This window comes from Leptonychotes weddellii, chromosome 14 (assembly GCF_054177405.1).
Source record: "Leptonychotes weddellii isolate Sample4059 chromosome 14, ASM5417740v2, whole genome shotgun sequence".
Classification (NCBI taxonomy): Eukaryota; Metazoa; Chordata; class Mammalia; order Carnivora; family Phocidae; genus Leptonychotes; species Leptonychotes weddellii.
This window is the reverse complement of record NC_138382.1, coordinates 4,633,748-4,647,769: the sequence shown is the minus strand read 5'-3', so window position 1 is coordinate 4,647,769 and position 14,022 is coordinate 4,633,748.

Below are 14,022 nucleotides of genomic sequence, written 5' to 3'. Positions count from 1 at the left end.
TATCACAGGTCTGCTTCATTTAAGAATAGCCTTCCCACAAAACTTGCAAAGAGGTTCTTTCACTGAATTGTACACTTGAAATGGGTTAATTGTATGGCATGTGAATTATATCTCAAAAAAAAAAGGTAAGAGAGAGAGACTCAGATTGCTGCCTGCCACGTTTTCTCTCCAGGCTACAGAATGCTGGTTCTTAAGAGGTAGGTGATCAAGCCTCTCCCCAGTGTGCAGGAATACACATGCCTATGGAGGCTGGGGAAGTGGGCTTTATCATTATCTAAAACTCCAATGGGAAATGTGGAAGTTCACCTGTTATGTACTGAATGTTTGTGAACTCCCCAAATTCATACGTTGAGTCCTAAGCCCCAATGTGATGCTATTCAGTGGGGTGGTCTTCAGGAGGTAATTAAGTTTAGATGAGGTCATAAGGGTGGAGCCCCCATGATGGAATTAGTGTCCTTATAAGAAGAGAGCAAAGCTCCTTCCCTCCAACATGTGAGACATAGCAAGAAGGTGACCATCTGAAAGCCAGGAAGAGAGTCCTCACCAGGAACTGAATCCACCAGCACCTAGATCTTGAACTTCCCAGGCTCTGGAATGATTAGAAATAAATGCTTGTTCTCTTAGCCATCCAGTCTCGGGCATTTTGTTAAAGCAGCCCAAGCAGATTGATACATCATTCCCAGACATTCTCAAAGTATGTAACCTTCCTTATGCTTAGGCACCTTTACCTAAGTCGTCAGGCATCAGGTTGTTCGTAAAGCTCTTAGTACTTGAAAATTTTGTCCAAAGAGCAAACAGAAGACACCTCCATCTTAAAAGTCTACACTATTTCAGGATCCTCTTAGACAGGTTTTGCAGGGAGAAAATGACACAGGCTTTTAAGATGTCCTGAGCAGAGCCAGAGAAAAAGTTGTTTAAGGTCAAGCTAATGAAGAAAGATTCCTGGGGAGATTGTAACTCAGTTTCACAAAACGCGGCAGTCCCTAGGTGTTTAATTAGCTTCCGAATCTTGATACGCCCGCCCTCCCCACTAACACCAAACATAGCACACTCGAAATATTCTCTGAGGTGATCCTGAAGAAAGCAGATAAGTTTGAGACTGGCTTAAAGCCTAACTCCAATTTTGGTCTGTAACCTAATGGGTTACAATCCTATCCGTAGTTGTTTAATGAATACAAAGCTAGCTCTTAAATTCTGTGTCTCCAAAGTTTTTTTTTCTCTTTCGTCTACAGAATAAAACTGTTTTCAAACTTTATGAAAGGAAGCTGCCACGTCCACACCAAAACCAGTCCGAATTCTTGCTATTGTTTGAAGAGGACATTCACTGCCTGAGACCCTATACCACCCCCACATTAATTTCATTTTCGAGAAAATTTAAATGATTACTAGCGACCACTAAGACCCGTTATGAAGAATAGAACAGTCCGCATATTTTAAATCGTGAGAAACAAAGGATGCTAGATTTAAAAGGCCACAATGATTATCGAGGGAAGAAAATGTAGCCATGTTTCTCCCCATTGTTCATTTTAACAATGAAAGGCACGTCAGCGCTTGCTTAGCGAGGTGCTGGGCCCCTTGGAGGTCTGTAACCAAGAGAAGGAGGAGGGAATAAGAGAGAATGAACAGAGGCCTAAAGCAATATCGAAAGGAATACAGTCAACTAAAGTGGTCAGTATGACCAACACAAATCTCCCTAGAAAATGCTCATCACAAAGAGCTTGTATGGGGGGAGAGAAAAGGAGTTTTGGCTTGAAGCCACAAGGAAAGGTTTGTAGCGGTAATTCTCTGACAGAAGGGAGATGGGAATTAAAGGTGAGCACAGCACAGAGGCAAGAATATGCAGGGTGGCACAGGGGTGGGCAAGTGCCTATGTTGGTAAGAAATGGGGGATTCACTGGTGGAAAAGGCTGGAGAGGTTGGTTGGGGTAGGAGGTGAGGGCTTTTGAATGCCACGTCCAGGATAGCAACTGCATCCTGCACTGCAGACAAACACCTTGGAAGCGGGCAGCTTGGACTGTGCATCACCACATCCAGTAGCCTTACCTGTATAAACAGCGCCCTAGTAAAGGGTCTCTGGAGGGGAAAATAATGTGATCAAATATGTGCTTTAGAAAGACAGCTCTCCTGACAAAGCATAGCATGGCAGAGCAGAGAAGGCACAGAAAACTGTAGCAGCAATAACAGTTCAGGGCTTCCCCAAAGAATTTGTGGTACCTCCATAGAGTGAAAATGTCAAGGAAGTCATTAAAAATCATGATCTCAAAAAAGAAATGTAATGCTACTTGGAAAAAGAACACGTATACAATATTAAAAGAAAAAAAGCAGAATACTAAACTCTATTATGATGTTTCCAATTTTATTGTTTTAATTATTCAAGATAAACATGAGAAAAAGGTTAATAATAAATACTCCATATGGAGTTCTACTTCCAGGATGACAATGTGAGAAGCTCCATGGACCCACTCCCCGGTGAAACCAGCAAATCTGGTGGAAACAAGATTTAAAAAGTAAAGGTATCTAGAAATTGTCCTCAGGGCAGGTAGCAAATGAGGAAACTTTTATTCAAGAAAACGTTCTTAAAACTGTGTATGAATAGTGTGGCATTTGAACCACAAACTATTCTCTCCCTCATCACCAGAATCCGGACTTAAAGGAAGGTCCACTTCAGGTGGGCATGGCCAAGAAGTTGGGGCCCTTTTCCCTCTGCTCTCAATCAAGGCTTATAGGATCTCACCAAGAGGGATAGGCCACCTACATTTCACATTTCCTTCAACCCCAAGTTAAAAGGGTTATATTCCTGCTAAGTGTGGCCAAGAGGTCAGGACATTCCTCCTCTGACATGGCCTCTACCCACAAAAGGGAGGCTCCACTGAAAGCATGGCAGACTGAGAATCCTGGGGCCCTAGCCACCCTCACTGTGGCTCACCTTTGGACCAGTTCTCAGCCTTTTGAGAGGCAAAGAGTACCAGAGTCTACTGTCTCACCTGGTGCCCAGAATGTGGCTCAGGGAGTTTGCCCAGAAGGAGCAGAAGTCCATAAGAAAAGGGAGCTCCAGAATTCTCCACAAAAGGTATGGGCAAGTTCAAGTCAAAGGAGCTCAAGACAACAATAGCTCCTCTTAATGAAGATTGACAAGCTGAGCCATTGGCCAGCTAGTTCCCCAGAGAGACCCAGGGAAAGAAGCCACGAAAAGCCCTCCTAGGGTTCAAACAAATGTTTAACACTAGCCTAAAAAACTACCTCTGCCCAAATGTAATTGGATTAGACTGTTGAACAAGTGATGCCCGGCACACTGGGGAAAACAATAGAGAAATCACAAGGTAATTAGCGGAACCAAATGGGCATGAGTGGGAGGAAGAGTAATACCAAAATGCAGCAGACAGCTTAACAGAGAGATGATGGAAAGACAAAACTACACCATCCCAGGGGGCCTGACACCATGCCCGGGCTGCACCCTCTGAGGATGCACACTGCTTCACACTGTGGAAGAAATAGACTTTTCACAAGAACAGCCTAGCCAAGTCACACAACAAATAAACAAGCTGATAACAACAAGACCGGAAAGCAGGGAGGGGAATCAGTACCCAGAGTGCTACAATATATTACCTAAAATGTCCAGTTTTCAAGAACAACAACAAAATATAAGAAATGCAAAGAAATAGGGATAGGAACACATACTCGGACAAAAAAGCAGGCAACAGAAATTGCCTTTGGGTAGGACCAGACGCCAAATTTAATAGACAAAATCTTCAAAATAACCATGAAAAAATATATTCAGGGGCGCCTGGGTGGCTCAGTCGTTAAGCGTCTGCCTTCGGCTCAGGTCATGATCCCAGGGTCCTGGGATCGAGCCCCGCATCGGGCTCCCTGCTCGGCGGGAAGCCTGCTTCTCCCTCTCCCACTCCCCCTGCTCGTGTTCCCTCTCTCGCTGTGTCTCTCTCTGTCAAATAAATAAATAAAATCTTTAAAAAAAAAAAAAATATATTCAAAAACCGATGTAAATCATGCTTAAAGAAGTAAAGCACAGTATGAAGACCCCATCTCACCAAATAGAGAATGCCAATCCAGAGGCAGAAATTATTTAGAAAAAAAATGAAAATTCTGGTGTTGAAAAGTACCATAAATAAAATTCTAAATTCATTGGTTGGGCTCAACAGTAGACTTGAACTGGTAGAAGGAGTAATCAGAAATCTTGAAGATAGATGGATAGAGATTGTATAATCTGAAAAATAGAGCAAAAATTGAATGCAGAAAAATGAACAGAGTTTCAGAGAAACTTAGGACACCATTAAGTACATCAACACATATGTAATAGGAGTCCTGGAAGGGAGGAGAGACAATGGAGCAAAAAAAATTATTCTTAAGAAATTAATGGCTGAAATCATTCTAAATTTCCTGAAAAGCATCAATCTGCACATCCAAAGAGATCAACAAATCCCGAATAGGATAAACCATATTAAAAATGCTGAAAGTCAAAAATAAAGAGAACATCTTTTTTTTTTTTTTAAAGATTTTATTTATTTATTTGACAGAGAGAGACACAGTGAGAGAGGGAACACAAGCAGGGGGAGTAGAAGAGGGAGAAGCAGGCTTCCTGCAGAGCAGGGAACCCGATGTGGGGCTCGATCCCAGGACCCCAGGATCATGACCTGAACTAAAGGCAGATGCCTAACGACTGAGCCATCCAGGTGCCCCATAAAGAGAACATCTTGAAAGCAGCAAGATAAACACACTATAGGATATATATTGAATGTGGTTATCTGTAAGACAAAGGGGAATGGATGTTGTCTAGATGATTTTTTACGGTTTTATTTAGTTTCTACATTTTAAAATTTAGCATGTGTTTCTTTTAAATAAAAAATCCTGTTAAAATATACTATTAGAAGGAAGGGAAAAATGGGGGGGGTAGAATTGGAGGGAGAGATGAACCATGAGAGACTATGGACTCTGAGAAACAAACAGGGTTTTAGAGGGGAGGTGGAAGGGGGGATTGGTTAGCCCGGTGATGGGTATTAAGGAGGGCACGTACTGCATGGAGCACTGGGTGTTATCCAAAAACAATGGATCATGGATCACCACATCAAAAACTAACGATGTAATGTATGGTGATTAACATAACAATAAAAAATTTTTAAAAAAAATTATGTATTGTATGGTGACTAACATAACATAATAAAATTTAAAATAAATAAAAATAAATTTTAAAAATAAATAAATAAATAAAATCTACTATTAAAATAAATGAATAGATTATTTCAGTATTCTGAATGTGAGATGGAGAAATGGAGAAAATGTGGTTGAGTGAACTAGGGAATGGAATTGGTGAGGAAATTGGTGTGTTGTTTATGGCCATGCTAAGGGCATGTGGAGTGTGTTGTGTTCTCTTGGTCTGGCTGGATGCCTGTCCAATTGCTACTAACTTTCTTAGACTTTAAGGTAAGAACTATATTATATACTTGAATTGTACCATGCTAAAAATAAAAACCAGCTAGTAAGAACTAAATCTGTAAAGATGATGATGATGGATGGAAGGAAATATAAACTAGACAATGTACAGGGAGTTAAATATTATTGTCTTTACAAAGCTCTCTGCTTGTTCATGCCAGTGCCACATGAAAATAGGTTCTTACTAAGCCATCTCTGATTTCTTTTTTTCTTTTTTTTTAGAGAGGGAAGTGGGGGGCAGAGGGAGAGAGAGAATCTTAAGCAGACTCTACAGTCAGCACGGAGCCTGGCACAGGGCTTTGATCTCACAACCCTGAGATTATGACCTGAGCCAAAACCAAGAGTCAGCCTCTTAACTGCCTGCGCCACCCAGGCACGCCAGCCATCTGTGATTTTTTTCCATAGTCCTCCTAGCTCCTGGAAGCTATCAGTTTGAGGTGCCCTGATTTCCACCTCCACTAATCTTTGCATTTTAGGCCCTGTGATTCTCAATTTGTGTTGTTCTTATTGTTTTTATTACACAGATGGTTGCCTCATGAAATAGTTTCAAATGTTATTCTCTTAGGCTCTTTTAAGTGGTGACATAAATACTCTCAAGGATTATTGCATATGTTCCAATGTTTCCATTGGAAACAGAGAATATAATCTCAAGAGCATAAAAGAAAAATCAAGCAGACCCATAGATATCAGTAAGTCTTTTCGCTCTGAGTTCTGCCTCCCAAGACATGTGATCCTTTTTAGGGATTCCAACACAAGCTTGTGGATCAGATTTAAGAGTTTGGAAAACCTGGTGAATCTTGTGTGTAACTGTAGGTGAGTGTGTGTGGACAAGTGAGGTTCATTTTATGTGATATATTCCATGACTTTCATCTGATTCTCAAAAAGATTCATAACTTGGAAAGGCCAAGAATTATAGCTCTATAATGACCTCAACTCTTAGTTATTTCTTCTCTTAGGCTCATATCGGTTTGGTAATTCCTGAAGATACACAAATGGCAAGATGAAAAGTGCTGAGAATTTCTCAGAGATTCAAGAGTAGAGGTCAATTAAGTATAAAATAATCCACTAAAATGATCCAATATATATTCTATATTCAAATAAGAATTCAAGAAATTTATTTCACCAGGATCAATCAGGAATATATAACTATAAAAGTGGAACAAAGTTTGTTTCTAAATTTTTCTTTTAAATTTAGGAAAATCTTAATTAAAGGGCATTGGTCAGGGCCAGTCTTTACAAAGTGGGAAAGAAGGTGTCAGGTGAAACAGGATGGTTTCAAGAAAGCTCATATGAAATAAGCACCTAAAAGCCCTCTGCTGCTGAGAAGGTAGATGGTAAAGAAAGGGAGGCATTCAGTACACGGGGCAAGAAAAGACTGGAAAAAGGATTTCACTCTCTTAGTCCATTTGGGCTGCTATAACAGAATACCATGGATTAGGTGGTTTATAAACAAATACCATGGATTAGGTGGCTTATAAACAACAGAAATTTATTTTTCATACTTCTGGATGCCAGGAAGTCTAAGATCAAGGTGCAGATGCAGTGTCTGGTAAGATCTCACTTCCTGATTCAGAGGGCCATCTTCTGGCTGTCCTCCCATGGCAAAAAGGGTGAAGGAGCTCTCAGGTCTCTTATAAGGACGCTAATCCCACTCATGAGGGCTCCATCCTCATGACCAAATCATTTCTGAAAGGGCCCACCTCTAAATATCATCACACTGGGGATTAGGTTTCAACATATGAATTCTGGGGAGACACAAATGTTCAGTCTATCACACTCACCAAGGAGAAAGGGACACCATACAAGGAGATAGTTAATGTTCCCTATTTTCTCCACATGCCTAGAACTAATCTTGGTCTCTATGACAATTCTCTAGGTTCCTCATCTTTCTCCTCAGCTTGATTAACTTCTATTTATAAACACACCAAGTTATTTAGAAATACACAATGGTTGAATTTCTTATTTAAAAGAGTCTTAGATGGGGCACCTGGGTGGCTCAGTTGGTTAAGCGACTGCCTTTGGCTCAGGTCATGATCCCAGAGTCCTGGGATAGAGCCCCACGTCAAGCTCCCTGCTCAGCAGGAAACCTGCTTCTCCCTCTCCCACTCCCCCTGCTTGTGTTCCCTCTCTCGCTGTCTTTCTCTCTCTCTCTGTCAATTAAATAAATAAATAAAATCTTTAAAAAAATAAAGAGTCTCAGAAAATACTTTGACTATCCTTGTTGTTTTATGAAAGGGATCCAATTTTCTTTGTTGGATGTTCCAATACTAAGCATAAAGCATTTTCCACCAACTTTAAGGACCTGAGGGTACTCAGGTAATAAAAAGTTTTCTACCTTGAGAGTAATAAAGGGCTGTAAGGGTGATCTTCGTTTTTTAGTGGTGACTAAGACCAAACCATCAGAAGCACAACTCCACGATCTATAGCCACATGAATACTTTAATATCTTCTCTAAAATGGTTCAGAACTGGTACTTTGCGGGCAGTGAATGATTACCATTGTGTTTTATGACATTTCCCTCTTGATTTGCTCATTATGAACTTGGTTTTATTTTTGGTCCTTGCAGATGTCTTATTTCTCTCCATTTTCTCTGATCATTTGTCCTAAATGTAGGCCATTCTATTTTTCTCTTGGTACATCTGCCACCTGTGATTCTTCCTTTTCTCATTTCCAAGTCTCATTTCCCTAATCAGTGTGTCTCCTGCCTTGATCATGAGATCTGTTATTCACAAGAGACTTTAGGCATCTTCTCTTTTGTTCTGTCTGAAGGCTGGCAAAGGCTCTTGGGTTTTTTTGCCAAAATGCACAGTCACAGAATGAGAAACTAGAAGGAGGTCTGTGAAACTCTGTGCTTGTTTTCTTTCTGTAAGGATTATCTTCTCTGGTGTTTCTTTGAGGGTTTTCTTTTTTTTTTTTTCCAATTTAGAAATATCCAAAGAAGAGTCCATCCTGCCCAACATGCTTCCCACACCTGCAGGAGTTCAGTAAGTGCTTGTTGACTGGCTCACTGATTCTTTAAGAGCACCCTTCGTAACAGAAAATGTGTCTTGACATCTAACCTAGAATTGTTTCTACTTCAACTCGTTTCCCTTTAGTTACTTTGAGTACTTTCCTTCTCGACAATCTAGTACATGGAGCTCTATTCCCCATTGTCTCGTTCTCCTTTATTTCTGTTCAGTTAAATATTTAAGTGCCTCATAAGACCATCATGTGATTTATGTGTTTTCCTTTTTATTTTTATGCTCTTCTATGTTCTAGAGACTTATCTTTATCAACTGTAATATCTCTGGTTCCCTGAGGATCAGCTGACATACTTACATGGTATTAGGGGTTGAAATCTCAAGGAAGCAGAAGAGAGGGAGAAGAGAAAGCAGGGAGGAGAGAGAACAGGTAGGGAGGGAAGTGTCACATCAGACCAACACAGAGCAGTGAGTGCAGACAATGGCCCAATCATACAGGATAATTTTAGAGATGCCAATTATACCACCATTTCTTGGGACAGTACGGGGGTGCAGGAGGAAAACGAGGAATTTATCTGTTGACTCCTTACTATTTTTTCTTACTCTCCCATTGGTGTTGATTCACCCACACCTTTCCAGTTCCATCATCCAGTGCTTACAGCAACCAAAGGAGCTCAGAGCCGCATGGCTGTGGAATCAGCCCTGCTGGCGCTCGGCAAAATGCTCTCTCTTGTCCAGCTGGTACCACAGTGCAGAGCCTCTCCACCTCTAGTGATTGATTATGGTGACAACATCAGCAACCTGGACCATCACCCTGGGGACTGCAGAAGCCATCTCAAGCCAATTTCCTCAGCAAGCAGAACCAGTGCCCATTAACTGGATCCCACATAACTCCCTTTACAGAGAAAAATAGCTTATTAGATCCTCGCATGCTGCTTCTATCATCTTCCATGAGGAGCCAGACTCATTCTTCAGTATCAGTTGTGTGCATTTTTTTTAACCTCACCCATATACCACTCTCCAGTGAGGACCCTCTTCCCTCTCATAACTCTGGCTCTGTCCCGAACTCTCAAAATCGTCTCCTTTGAAGTCCATGGTCTTCACTTACACTTTCCTTTCTCCATTTAATCTGTGCTGGCTTTCTTTGATCAAATGTTGAAATGTTTTGCTGTATTTCTTTAACCAGCTGCTCCACATTCTCCCTGCCCTGTGCCCTGCTATGCCCCTGAGGGATCAGACTATCCACCTTGATTGCCTGTCCAACACTCCATAAATAGCCTGCAATTGTTGGACACTTGGGACCACTTACCATATTTCACTATTATAAATAATACCTAATATTTGCATCTCTCTATGGTTGTTTCCTTAGGATATGTTCCTAAAAGAGAAAGTACTATGCAACTGGAAGGTTTAATTGATATTGAATTTTCTCTCAAAGTGTATTAAAGTCCATGTTTATTGACATTCTTAACAATATGAACGACCTTGTCCAAAGTGGTTAATAAAATAGGAAGATAATTTATAATATAATGATGAATAGTCAATGCTACATAGCGCAAAAGTATAGGAGATTTTATTCAATCATTCATTCATTGGCTGGCCTTTATTTTTCAGACTTTTCTGTAATAAACACAACTAAGAGGAGACCTATTTTGTAAATGACATTTAGATACACTCACAGCAAGCAACCTATATGTTTAAAATTTAATATCATATTTACACTTCACAAAAGCACTAGATGTTTGCATCATAAACAAGAAAAACAGTGAATTTCACATTATCGAATGGGATTCAGAGCATTATCAACTCTCTTTCTATTAGGAGAGAAAAGTTTTATGACCTGATTTTCTTTTTTGGTGCTTAAGAAAAGTCCATAAAGATTCTCCTTCATGAAGATTTACTCTTCTGGGGTCATGAAGCTACCTTCTGTGTAATTTCAGAAATCTCTTGATAAACTATGTTTACTATATGTATCATCCAACAGATGTGCTAGTACTTAAAAGCTGGCAATGAATATGTATCCTGTGGATTTAAATTCTTACGTTTTTAAATATAGGATTTTTAGTTTATGTTTACCTTCCAGCACAGAGGTATATACCAGATGTTTACCACAATTCCATTTTATTTTGCTTTCTCTAATCTCTACCAATATTTTAGCACCAAATTGCATCTGACTAATTTGGAAATATTTTAATTATATTAGGCCTATGTGTTAAAAAAAAGTCTAAGTCATAAAAAACAAAAGTGTTCTCTAAGATATAGTAATGAATACATAAGTGTAAATATGCCAAACGTGAAGGCTTCTATATCAAACAGGTCGTAATACCATCAGATGAGTTCTTGGGCAATTACTGGAAGACATTCTATCTTAAATTATTTTTTAAAATTTACTAGTGAGGGGCGCCTGGGTGGCTCAGTCAATTAAATGTCTGCCTTCAGCTCAGGTTATGATCTCAGGGTCCTGGGATCAAGCCCCTCATCGGGCTCCCTGCTCATCCTCTCTCTCTCTCTCTCTCACTCACTCTCTCTGTCTTTCACAAAGTAATAATAAAATCTTTTTTAAAAAACTTACTAGCGACTTCCCATTTTTCCCAAAACTTTAATGTTTGATATTAAATTGTTCATGCTTTCTTCTTCCCTTTTGAGCCACCATATTATCTCAGACTAACTTTCTTCCAAATTTTCTGAGTAAATGTAAAAAGTAAATGCTTTTACCAGAGGTAAAGCTTATTTTTTTATAATTTATTTAATAACATAAAACAAAGGATTTGTAGTAAATTATTCTGGCAGTCAATTGTTAAGCCTGGTTGCCAGGGGGCACCTGGGTGGCTCAGTTGGTTAAGCAGCTGCTTTGGGCTCAGGTCATCATCCCAGGGTCCTCGGATCGAGTCCCGCATCAGGGTCCCTGCTCAGCAGAGAGCCTGCTTCTCCCTCTCTCTCTCTCTGCCTTCCTCTCTACCTACTTGTGCTCTCCATCTCTCTGTCAAATAAATAGATAAAATCTTTAAAAATAAATAAATAATTATTTAGGGAAAAAAAAGTCTGGTTACCAGACTCTCTCCTTCCTAATAATAGGAATATATTAATGTTCCTACACAATGGATTAAGTAAATTTTCATCAAAGCAATGCTAAAATCTCTGGTTTTAAAGTGGTAGAGTAATAGAAAAAATCCTCAAAAGTCTGTATTTTTAAATGTAGAAATTTTAATATAGGTAATAGTTGTTTTTAAAAATAATTCTGAAAGGCATAGAGGCTTGCTGTAAATGATAAATTTTCAGACTAATAAATATCTGAATATCTTCTAATATCTAAAGTAATAAAATTCCAGATTAAAAGCTTCTTTGGCCTAAAATATTTCCTGGGTCTACCTGATGTGCTCTTAGAGTTTTTAATGAGAAATCATAGGTTCTTGAGCTATCAGTGGGGAAATAATGACAAAGAAAATGTTTCAGTTTTCTCTTTTTCCTGAATCTTCTGATTAACTCTGAATTTGCCATAATAAGTTTGCAGCATTATTAGGTGTACATTGTATATGCTAATGTTATTGAGACAGGCTTAGTTTCAATTGTGGTAACTTTTTTCTCTGATGAATGAAAGGGATGAAATTTTAAATAAATAAATAAATAAAGTGCTAGAGTAAGATGATTCTGCCTCTTCTCCCACAAATATATCCCATATAAAAGAGAGTAAGACCTAGAGGATATTATGCTAGACGAAAAAAGTCAGACAGAGAAAGACAAATAGCATATGATTTCACTTACATGTGGGATCTAAAAAAAAAATTAATAAATGAACAAAAACAGAATCAATCCTATAAATACAGAGAACAAACTGATGGTTGCCAGAGGCAAGGGGGTGGGGGGATGAGGAAAATGGGTGAAGGTTTCCAGTTATGGAATGAATAAGTCATGAGAATGAAAGGTACAGCACAGGGAATACAGTCAGTGATATTGTAATAACATCGTATGGTGACAGGTGGTAGCTACACTTGTGGTAAAAAGACTTATGGAACCTCTACATTGTACATTTGACACTAATGTCATGTTGTGTCTCAACTACACTAAAATTTTTAGAAAGGCAATAAGAAGCAGAAATACATATCTATCTTCAATAAAAAATGGAATCATCTGAACTGAAGCACAAAACATGAGGACTAGCTACCACATATAGTGAAAATCCAGCAAGAGAAAGGAAAGAGCATTCACTTCAGAGATGTAGAGTTGGAAAGCTATTGTTCCATTCTTATAAGACAAAACCTGAACAAACTGTAAATCAATGAGTTTTCTTGACCACATCAGAAAATGGTATTTTCACAGCAAGCAACCAACTCAAAAACTGGAAAAGACAAATGTCTGAGGGAGAAACGGGACTCAGTCTTGCCTGAGGCAGGTAATGCAGGACTCCATATAAGCCAGGGGAAGGGCCTCGAAATCATAGGCCTCAGATGCTAGTAGATACCCACTGGAAACCAAGGAACAAAGTGGGGAAAATAAAAGATGCTCTATCCATGAGGAAGGACCAAGAATATTTGTGAAGACCGTGACTGCTGCCAAGGACAGAGGTCTACGGCTGAGAGAGATGCAAAAAGACAACCTCTCTAGAAAGTAACACACAGGGAGGACCCAAAGTCAAGCATGGAGACAAAAGAAAAGGTCATTCAAGGCATTTTTCTCTGGTGTTCATAAGAACAGCCAAGGGCTGCCATCCACTGTGAAATGGGAGCGTGCTGACATATTCCCTCTCTGGAATATCAGAACAATTGGAAAACAAATCAATAGAAAAATGTTCAAGTATAATTTGATTCTTTCCAAATATCTGAAGGTATTTTAAAATATCTGTTACTGTAGCCTTCTCTAATACTTTAAGCGTGGACACAATGGTCACAGAGCAGGGGCTTTGGGATCTGGGAGGCATGACTTCATGTTCAGCCCACATACGTACAAACTGGGTGCATGGGTAAAATCAAGTTCATAGGTTAATGAGGTTGACTTAGACTTTACCTGAAGATTAGAGAACACTGGTTAATGTCTAGGAAATTTAAGTAAATATTGGTAAATCTTATTGTGGAGAATATTTTCTTTTTTTAATTTATTTTTAAAATTTTAATTTATTATGTTATGCTAGTCACCATACAATACATCATTAGTTTTTGATGTAGTGATCCACGGTTCATTGTTTTCATACAATACCCAGTGCTCCATGCGGTACATGCCCTCCTTAATACCCATCACAGGGCTAACCCATGTCCCCAACCCCCTCCCCTCTAAAACCCTCAGTTTGTTTCTCAGAGTCCATCGTCTCTCATGGTTCATCTCTCCCTCCGATTTCCCCCCCTTCAGTTTTCCCTTCCTTCTCCTAATGTCCTCCATGCTATTCCTTATGTTCCACAAATAAGTGAAACCATATGATAATTGACTTTCTCTGCTTGGCTTATTTCACTTAACATAATCTCCCCATGTTGATGTAAAAGTTGGGTATTCATCCTTTCTGATGGCTGAGTAATATTCCATTGTATATATGGACCACATCTTCTTTATCCATTCATCTGTTGAAGGGCATCTTGGCTCTTTCCACAGTTTGGCTATTGTGGACATTGCCACTATGAACATTGGGGTG